This window comes from Taudactylus pleione, unplaced genomic scaffold (assembly GCF_031769625.1).
Source record: "Taudactylus pleione unplaced genomic scaffold, aTauple2 ptg000612l, whole genome shotgun sequence".
In the NCBI taxonomy this organism is placed as follows: Eukaryota; Metazoa; Chordata; class Amphibia; order Anura; family Myobatrachidae; genus Taudactylus; species Taudactylus pleione.
In genome coordinates, this window is record NW_028285014.1 from 528,848 (window position 1) to 539,270 (window position 10,423).

The 10,423-nt window shown below is 30.7% G+C and overlaps 3 non-coding genes across 3 annotated transcripts; all 3 read left to right on the forward strand.

Moving 5' to 3' along the window:
* Positions 1-870: 870 nt before the first annotated feature.
* TRNAR-UCG (transfer RNA arginine (anticodon UCG)) lies at positions 871-943 on the forward strand. Its single transcript has one exon. It is a non-coding gene; the product is annotated as a tRNA-Arg (tRNA).
* Positions 944-5,665: 4,722 nt separating this feature from the next.
* On the forward strand, positions 5,666-5,738 carry TRNAR-UCG (transfer RNA arginine (anticodon UCG)). Its single transcript has one exon. It is a non-coding gene; the product is annotated as a tRNA-Arg (tRNA).
* Positions 5,739-7,583: 1,845 nt separating this feature from the next.
* Positions 7,584-7,656, forward strand: TRNAR-UCG (transfer RNA arginine (anticodon UCG)). Its single transcript has one exon. It is a non-coding gene; the product is annotated as a tRNA-Arg (tRNA).
* The last annotated feature ends 2,767 nt before the right edge of the window (positions 7,657-10,423 follow it).

A 10,423-nucleotide genomic window follows, 5' to 3' on the forward strand; every position in this document is an offset into this window, starting at 1 on the left:
ACTATTTGAAATCTTCAAACTCTGCATGAATTCAATGGATGACAATGTTGTAAAGAATGTACATTTCTAAATGTAATTCCCATAGGAAAATAAATACAACATAAACAATGATGTGCATGATGTACACATAGTTATAGGTTTTTTAGGTTTTTGGTGCATAGTAAAAGGTATCCTTTTGGAAAATGTAAGTATTTACCTCTTAACTTGTTCAATTTTGGTAATCTGTGTTGGAAAAAAATCTTTGACCAAATTGTTACAATAAAGGATATTTGCATATCTGCATATAAAAATTATATCTCACATGTTTAAAATGAATCACTGAAATCCGAACATCCATAGGCCAATGAGAAATTGCTATAAAGCCTACATCCCTAATATTTTCATAAAACTTAAAAAACCTTTAGGAAAATGTCAGTGTTTACCTGTTAACTTGTTTGATTTTGGTAATCTGTGTTGCAAAGCAATTGTTTGACCAAATTGATACTATAATGGTTATTTGCATATCTGCATATAAAAAATACATCTCACATGTTTAGAAGGAATCAGTGAAATCAGAACAGCCATAGCTCAATGAGAAATTGCTCTAATGCCTACATCCCTAATCTTTTTATAAAACTTTATAGCATGCCTATAGAAAAGTTAAGTTATTTCTCAGCTAAGTTAAGGATTTTACAAAATCTAGGCTATGTGAAAGGTATACTTTGTAATGTTCACTCAACATAAATCACTAAAATATGTTGGATTTCATTTTGTAATTCATATGCAAGTTTTTCCAAAACATATATCTAGAAAAAACTTCTAAATTTTGAATGTTATACTTGAGGTTACTATTACCACACCTTCCACAGGTTTGACAACTTCTATAAAGATGACCGCGTGGCCTAATGGATAAGGCGTCTGACTTCGGATCAGAAGATTGAGGGTTCGAGTCCCTTCGTGGTCGAGTCTTTCATTTTGTCACAATTTGAAATCTTCAAACTCTGCATGAATTCAATGGATGACAATGTTGTAAAGAATGTACATTTCTAAATGTAATTCCCATAGGAAAATAAATACAACATAAACAATGATGTGCATGATGTACACATAGTTATAGTTTTTTTAGGTTTTTGGTGCACAGTAAAAGGTATCCTTTTGGAAAAGGTAAGTATTTACCTGTTAACTTGTTCAATTTTGGTAATCTGTGTTGGAAAAAAATCTTTGACCAAATTGATACAATTAAGGATATTTGCATATCTGCATATAAAAATTATATCTCACATGTTTAAAATGAATCATTGAAATCCGAACATCCATAGTCCAATGAGAAATTGCTATAAAGCCTACATCCCTAATATTTTCATAAAACTTAAAAAACCTTTAGGAAAATGTAAGTGTTTACCTGTTAACTTGTTTGATTTTGGTAATCTGTGTTGCAAAGCAGTTCTTTGACCAAATTGATACTATAATGGTTATTTGCATATCTGCATATAAAAAATACATCTCACATGTTTAGAAGGAATCAGTGAAATCAGAACACCCATAGTTCAATGAGAAATTGCTCTAATGCCTACATCCCTAATCTTTTATTAAAACTTTATAGCATGCCTATAGAAAAGTTAAGTTATTTCTCAGCTAAGTTAAGGATTTTACAAAATCTAGGCTATGTGAAAGGTATACTTTGTAATGTTCACTCAACATAAATCACTAAAATATGTTGGATTTCATTTTGTAATTCATATGCAAGTTTTTCCAAAACATACCTCTAGAAAAAGCTTCTAAATTTTGAATGTTATACTTGAGGTTACTATTACCACACCTTCCACAGGTTCGACAATTTCGACATAGATGACAGCGTGGCATAATGGATGAGGCGTCTGACTTCTGATCAGAAGATTGAGGGTTCGTGTCCCTTCGTGGTCAAGTCATTCTTTTTGTCACTATTTGAAATCTTCAAGCTCTGCATGAATTCAATGGATGACAATGTTGTAAAGAATGTACATTTCTAAATGTAATTCCCATAGGAAAATAAATACAACATAAACAATGATGTGCATGATGTACACATAGTTATAGGTTTTTTAGGTTTTTGGTGCATAGTAAAAGGTATCCTTTTGGAAAATGTAAGTATTTACCTCTTAACTTGTTCAATTTTGGTAATCTGTGTTGGAAAAAAATCTTTGACCAAATTGTTACAATAAAGGATATTTGCATATCTGCATATAAAAATTATATCTCACATGTTTAAAATGAATCATTGAAATCCGAACATCCATAGTCCAATGAGAAATTGCTATAAAGCCTACATCCCTAATATTTTCATAAAATTTAAAAAACCTTTAGGAAAATGTCAGTGTTTACCTGTTAACTTGTTTGATTTTGGTAATCTGTGTTGCAAAGCAATTGTTTGACCAAATTGATACTATAATGGTTATTTGCATATCTGCATATAAAAAATACATCTCACATGTGTAGAAGGAATCAGTGAAATCAGAACAGCCATAGCTCAATGAGAAATTGCTCTAATGACTACATCCCTAATCTTTTTATAAAACTTTATAGCATGCCTATAGAAAAGTTAAGTTATTTCTCAGCTAAGTTAAGGATTTTACAAAATCTAGGCTATGTGAAAGGTATACTTTGTAATGTTCACTCAACATAAATCACTAAAATATGTTGGATTTCATTTTGTAATTCATATGCAAGTTTTTCCAAAACATATATCTAGAAAAAACTTCTAAATTTTGAATGTTATACTTGAGGTTACTATTACCACACCTTCCACAGGTTCGACAACTTCTATAAAGATGACCGCGTGGCCTAATGAATAAGGCATCTGACTTCGGATCAGAAGATTGAGGGTTTGAGTCCCTTCGTGGTCGAGTCTTTCATTTTGTCACAATTTGAAATCTTCAAACTCTGCATGAATTCAATGGATGACAATGTTGTAAAGAATGTACATTTCTAAATGTAATTCCCATAGGAAAATAAATACAACATAAACAATGAAGTGCATGATGTACACATAGTTATAGTTTTTTTAGGTTTTTGGTGCATAGTAAAAGGTATCCTTTTGGAAAAGGTAAGTATTTACCTGTTAACTTGTTCAATTTTGGTAATCTGTGTTGGAAAAAAATCTTTGACCAAATTGATACAATTAAGGATATTTGCATATCTGCATATAAAAATTATATCTCACATGTTTAAAATGAATCATTGAAATCCGAACATCCATAGTCCAATGAGAAATTGCTATAAAGCCTACATCCCTAATATTTTCATAAAACTTAAAAAACCTTTAGGAAAATGTAAGTGTTTACCTGTTAACTTGTTTGATTTTGGTAATCTGTGTTGCAAAGCAGTTCTTTGACCAAATTGATACTATAATGGTTATTTGCATATCTGCATATAAAAAATACATCTCACATGTTTAGAAGGAATCAGTGAAATCAGAACACCTATAGTTCAATGAGATATTGCTCTAATGCCTACATCCCTAATCTTTTTATAAAACTTTATAGCATGCCTATAGAAAAGTTAAGTTATTTCTCAGCTAAGTTAAGGATTTTACAAAATCTAGGCTATGTGAAAGGTATACTTTGTAATGTTCACTCAACATAAATCACTAAAATATGTTGGATTTCATTTTGTAATTCATATGCAAGTTTTTCCAAAACATACCTCTAGAAAAAGCTTCTAAATTTTGAATGTTATACTTGAGGTTACTATTACCACACCTTCCACAGGTTCGACAATTTCGACATAGATGACAGCGTGGCATAATGGATGAGGCGTCTGACTTCTGATCAGAAGATTGAGGGTTCGTGTCCCTTCGTGGTCAAGTCATTCTTTTTGTCACTATTTGAAGTCTTCAAACTCTGCATGAATTCAATGGATGACAATGTTGTAAAGAATGTACATTTCTAAATGTAATTCCCATAGGAAAATAAATACAACATAAACAATGATGTGCATGATGTACACATAGTAATAGGTTTTTTAGGTTTTTGGTGCATAGTAAAAGGTATCCTTTTGGAAAATGTAAGTATTTACCTCTTAACTTGTTCAATTTTGGTAATCTGTGTTGGAAAAAAATCTTTGACCAAATTGATACAATAAAGGATATTTGCATATCTGCATATAAAAATTATATCTCACATGTTTAAAATGAATCATCGAAATCCGAACATCCATAGTCCAATGAGAAATTGCTATAAAGCCTACATCCCTAATATTTTCATAAAACTTAAAAAACCTTTAGGAAAATGTAAGTGTTTACCTGTTAACTTGTTTGATTTTGGTAATCTGTGTTGCAAAGCAGTTCTTTGACCAAATTGATACTATAATGGTTATTTGCATATCTGCATATAAAAAATACATCTCACATGTTTAGAAGGAATCAGTGAAATCAGAACACCCATAGTTCAATGAGAAATTGCTCTAATGCCTACATCCCTAATCTTTTTATAAAACTTTATAGCATGCCTATAGAAAAGTTAAGTTATTTCTCAGTTAAGTTAAGGATTTTACAAAATCTAGGCTATGTGAAAGGTATACTTTGTAATGTTCACTCAACATAAATCACTAAAATATGTTGGATTTCATTTTGTAATTCATATGCAAGTTTTTCCAAAACATACCTCTAGAAAAAGCATCTAAATTTTGAATGTTATACTTGAGGTTACTATTACCACACCTTCCACAGGTTCGACAATTTCGACATAGATGACAGCATGGCATAATGGATGAGGCATCTGACTTCTGATCAGAAGATTGAGGGTTCGTGTCCCTTCATTTTCAAGTCATTCTTTTTGTCACTATTTGAAATCTTCAAACTCTGCATGAATTCAATGGATGACAATGTTTTAAAGAATGTACATTTCTAAATGTAATTCCCATAGGAAAATAAATACAACATAAACAATGATGTGCATGATGTACACATAGTTATAGGTTTTTTAGGTTTTTGGTGCATAGTAAAAGGTATCCTTTTGGAAAATGTAAGTATTTACCTCATAACTTGTTCAATTTTGGTAATCTGTGTTGGAAAAAAATCTTTGACCAAATTGATACAATAAAGGATATTTGCATATCTGCATATAAAAATTATATCTCACATGTATAAAATGAATCATTGAAATCCGAACATCCATAGTCCAATGAGAAATTGCTATAAAGCCTACATCCCTAATATTTTCATAAAACTTAAAAAACCTTTAGGAAAATGTCAGTGTTTACCTGTTAACTTGTTTGATTTTGGTAATCTGTGTTGCAAAGCAATTGTTTGACCAAATTGATACTATAATGGTTATTTGCATATCTGCATATAAAAAATACATCTCACATGTTTAGAAGGAATCAGTGAAATCAGAACAGCCATAGCTCAATGAGAAATTGCTCTAATGCCTACATCCCTAATCTTTTTATAAAACTTTATAGCATGCCTATAGAAAAGTTAAGTTATTTCTCAGCTAAGTTAAGGATTTTACAAAATCTAGGCTATGTGAAAGGTATACTTTGTAATGTTCACTCAACATAAATCACTAAAATATGTTGGATTTCATTTTGTAATTCATATGCAAGTTTTTCCAAAACATATATCTAGAAAAAACTTCTAAATTTTGAATGTTATACTTGAGGTTACTATTACCACACCTTCCACAGGTTTGACAACTTCTATAAAGATGACCGCGTGGCCTAATGGATAAGGCGTCTGACTTCGGATCAGAAGATTGAGGGTTCGAGTCCCTTCGTGGTCGAGTCTTTCATTTTGTCACAATTTGAAATCTTCAAACTCTGCATGAATTCAATGGATGACAATGTTGTAAAGAATGTACATTTCTAAATGTAATTCCCATAGGAAAATAAATACAACATAAACAATGATGTGCATGATGTACACATAGTAATAGGTTTTTTAGGTTTTTGGTGCATAGTAAAAGGTATCCTTTTGGAAAATGTAAGTATTTACCTCTTAACTTGTTCAATTTTGGTAATCTGTGTTGGAAAAAAATCTTTGACCAAATTGATACAATAAAGGATATTTGCATATCTGCATATAAAAATTATATCTCACATGTTTAAAATGAATCATCGAAATCCGAACATCCATAGTCCAATGAGAAATTGCTATAAAGCCTACATCCCTAATATTTTCATAAAACTTAAAAAACCTTTAGGAAAATGTAAGTGTTTACCTGTTAACTTGTTTGATTTTGGTAATCTGTGTTGCAAAGCAGTTCTTTGACCAAATTGATACTATAATGGTTATTTGCATATCTGCATATAAAAAATACATCTCACATGTTTAGAAGGAATCAGTGAAATCAGAACACCCATAGTTCAATGAGAAATTGCTCTAATGCCTACATCCCTAATCTTTTTATAAAACTTTATAGCATGCCTATAGAAAAGTTAAGTTATTTCTCAGTTAAGTTAAGGATTTTACAAAATCTAGGCTATGTGAAAGGTATACTTTGTAATGTTCACTCAACATAAATCACTAAAATATGTTGGATTTCATTTTGTAATTCATATGCAAGTTTTTCCAAAACATACCTCTAGAAAAAGCATCTAAATTTTGAATGTTATACTTGAGGTTACTATTACCACACCTTCCACAGGTTCGACAATTTCGACATAGATGACAGCATGGCATAATGGATGAGGCATCTGACTTCTGATCAGAAGATTGAGGGTTCGTGTCCCTTCATTTTCAAGTCATTCTTTTTGTCACTATTTGAAATCTTCAAACTCTGCATGAATTCAATGGATGACAATGTTTTAAAGAATGTACATTTCTAAATGTAATTCCCATAGGAAAATAAATACAACATAAACAATGATGTGCATGATGTACACATAGTTATAGGTTTTTTAGGTTTTTGGTGCATAGTAAAAGGTATCCTTTTGGAAAATGTAAGTATTTACCTCATAACTTGTTCAATTTTGGTAATCTGTGTTGGAAAAAAATCTTTGACCAAATTGATACAATAAAGGATATTTGCATATCTGCATATAAAAATTATATCTCACATGTATAAAATGAATCATTGAAATCCGAACATCCATAGTCCAATGAGAAATTGCTATAAAGCCTACATCCCTAATATTTTCATAAAACTTAAAAAACCTTTAGGAAAATGTCAGTGTTTACCTGTTAACTTGTTTGATTTTGGTAATCTGTGTTGCAAAGCAATTGTTTGACCAAATTGATACTATAATGGTTATTTGCATATCTGCATATAAAAAATACATCTCACATGTTTAGAAGGAATCAGTGAAATCAGAACAGCCATAGCTCAATGAGAAATTGCTCTAATGCCTACATCCCTAATCTTTTTATAAAACTTTATAGCATGCCTATAGAAAAGTTAAGTTATTTCTCAGCTAAGTTAAGGATTTTACAAAATCTAGGCTATGTGAAAGGTATACTTTGTAATGTTCACTCAACATAAATCACTAAAATATGTTGGATTTCATTTTGTAATTCATATGCAAGTTTTTCCAAAACATATATCTAGAAAAAACTTCTAAATTTTGAATGTTATACTTGAGGTTACTATTACCACACCTTCCACAGGTTTGACAACTTCTATAAAGATGACCGCGTGGCCTAATGGATAAGGCGTCTGACTTCGGATCAGAAGATTGAGGGTTCGAGTCCCTTCGTGGTCGAGTCTTTCATTTTGTCACAATTTGAAATCTTCAAACTCTGCATGAATTCAATGGATGACAATGTTGTAAAGAATGTACATTTCTAAATGTAATTCCCATAGGAAAATAAATACAACATAAACAATGATGTGCATGATGTACACATAGTTATAGTTTTTTTAGGTTTTTGGTGCACAGTAAAAGGTATCCTTTTGGAAAAGGTAAGTATTTACCTGTTAACTTGTTCAATTTTGGTAATCTGTGTTGGAAAAAAATCTTTGACCAAATTGATACAATTAAGGATATTTGCATATCTGCATATAAAAATTATATCTCACATGTTTAAAATGAATCATTGAAATCCGAACATCCATAGTCCAATGAGAAATTGCTATAAAGCCTACATCCCTAATATTTTCATAAAACTTAAAAAACCTTTAGGAAAATGTAAGTGTTTACCTGTTAACTTGTTTGATTTTGGTAATCTGTGTTGCAAAGCAGTTCTTTGACCAAATTGATACTATAATGGTTATTTGCATATCTGCATATAAAAAATACATCTCACATGTTTAGAAGGAATCAGTGAAATCAGAACACCCATAGTTCAATGAGAAATTGCTCTAATGCCTACATCCCTAATCTTTTTATAAAACTTTATAGCATGCCTATAGAAAAGTTAAGTTATTTCTCAGCTAAGTTAAGGATTTTACAAAATCTAGGCTATGTGAAAGGTATACTTTGTAATGTTCACTCAACATAAATCACTAAAATATGTTGGATTTCATTTTGTAATTCATATGCAAGTTTTTCCAAAACATACCTCTAGAAAAAGCTTCTAAATTTTGAATGTTATACTTGAGGTTACTATTACCACACCTTCCACAGGTTCGACAATTTCGACATAGATGACAGCGTGGCATAATGGATGAGGCGTCTGACTTCTGATCAGAAGATTGAGGGTTCGTGTCCCTTCGTGGTCAAGTCATTCTTTTTGTCACTATTTGAAATCTTCAAGCTCTGCATGAATTCAATGGATGACAATGTTGTAAAGAATGTACATTTCTAAATGTAATTCCCATAGGAAAATAAATACAACATAAACAATGATGTGCATGATGTACACATAGTTATAGGTTTTTTAGGTTTTTGGTGCATAGTAAAAGGTATCCTTTTGGAAAATGTAAGTATTTACCTCTTAACTTGTTCAATTTTGGTAATCTGTGTTGGAAAAAAATCTTTGACCAAATTGTTACAATAAAGGATATTTGCATATCTGCATATAAAAATTATATCTCACATGTTTAAAATGAATCATTGAAATCCGAACATCCATAGTCCAATGAGAAATTGCTATAAAGCCTACATCCCTAATATTTTCATAAAATTTAAAAAACCTTTAGGAAAATGTCAGTGTTTACCTGTTAACTTGTTTGATTTTGGTAATCTGTGTTGCAAAGCAATTGTTTGACCAAATTGATACTATAATGGTTATTTGCATATCTGCATATAAAAAATACATCTCACATGTGTAGAAGGAATCAGTGAAATCAGAACAGCCATAGCTCAATGAGAAATTGCTCTAATGACTACATCCCTAATCTTTTTATAAAACTTTATAGCATGCCTATAGAAAAGTTAAGTTATTTCTCAGCTAAGTTAAGGATTTTACAAAATCTAGGCTATGTGAAAGGTATACTTTGTAATGTTCACTCAACATAAATCACTAAAATATGTTGGATTTCATTTTGTAATTCATATGCAAGTTTTTCCAAAACATATATCTAGAAAAAACTTCTAAATTTTGAATGTTATACTTGAGGTTACTATTACCACACCTTCCACAGGTTCGACAACTTCTATAAAGATGACCGCGTGGCCTAATGAATAAGGCATCTGACTTCGGATCAGAAGATTGAGGGTTTGAGTCCCTTCGTGGTCGAGTCTTTCATTTTGTCACAATTTGAAATCTTCAAACTCTGCATGAATTCAATGGATGACAATGTTGTAAAGAATGTACATTTCTAAATGTAATTCCCATAGGAAAATAAATACAACATAAACAATGAAGTGCATGATGTACACATAGTTATAGTTTTTTTAGGTTTTTGGTGCATAGTAAAAGGTATCCTTTTGGAAAAGGTAAGTATTTACCTGTTAACTTGTTCAATTTTGGTAATCTGTGTTGGAAAAAAATCTTTGACCAAATTGATACAATTAAGGATATTTGCATATCTGCATATAAAAATTATATCTCACATGTTTAAAATGAATCATTGAAATCCGAACATCCATAGTCCAATGAGAAATTGCTATAAAGCCTACATCCCTAATATTTTCATAAAACTTAAAAAACCTTTAGGAAAATGTAAGTGTTTACCTGTTAACTTGTTTGATTTTGGTAATCTGTGTTGCAAAGCAGTTCTTTGACCAAATTGATACTATAATGGTTATTTGCATATCTGCATATAAAAAATACATCTCACATGTTTAGAAGGAATCAGTGAAATCAGAACACCTATAGTTCAATGAGAAATTGCTCTAATGCCTACATCCCTAATCTTTTTATAAAACTTTATAGCATGCCTATAGAAAAGTTAAGTTATTTCTCAGCTAAGTTAAGGATTTTACAAAATCTAGGCTATGTGAAAGGTATACTTTGTAATGTTCACTCAACATAAATCACTAAAATATGTTGGATTTCATTTTGTAATTCATATGCAAGTTTTTCCAAAACATACCTCTAGAAAAAGCTTCTAAATTTTGAATGTTATACTTGAGGTTACTATTA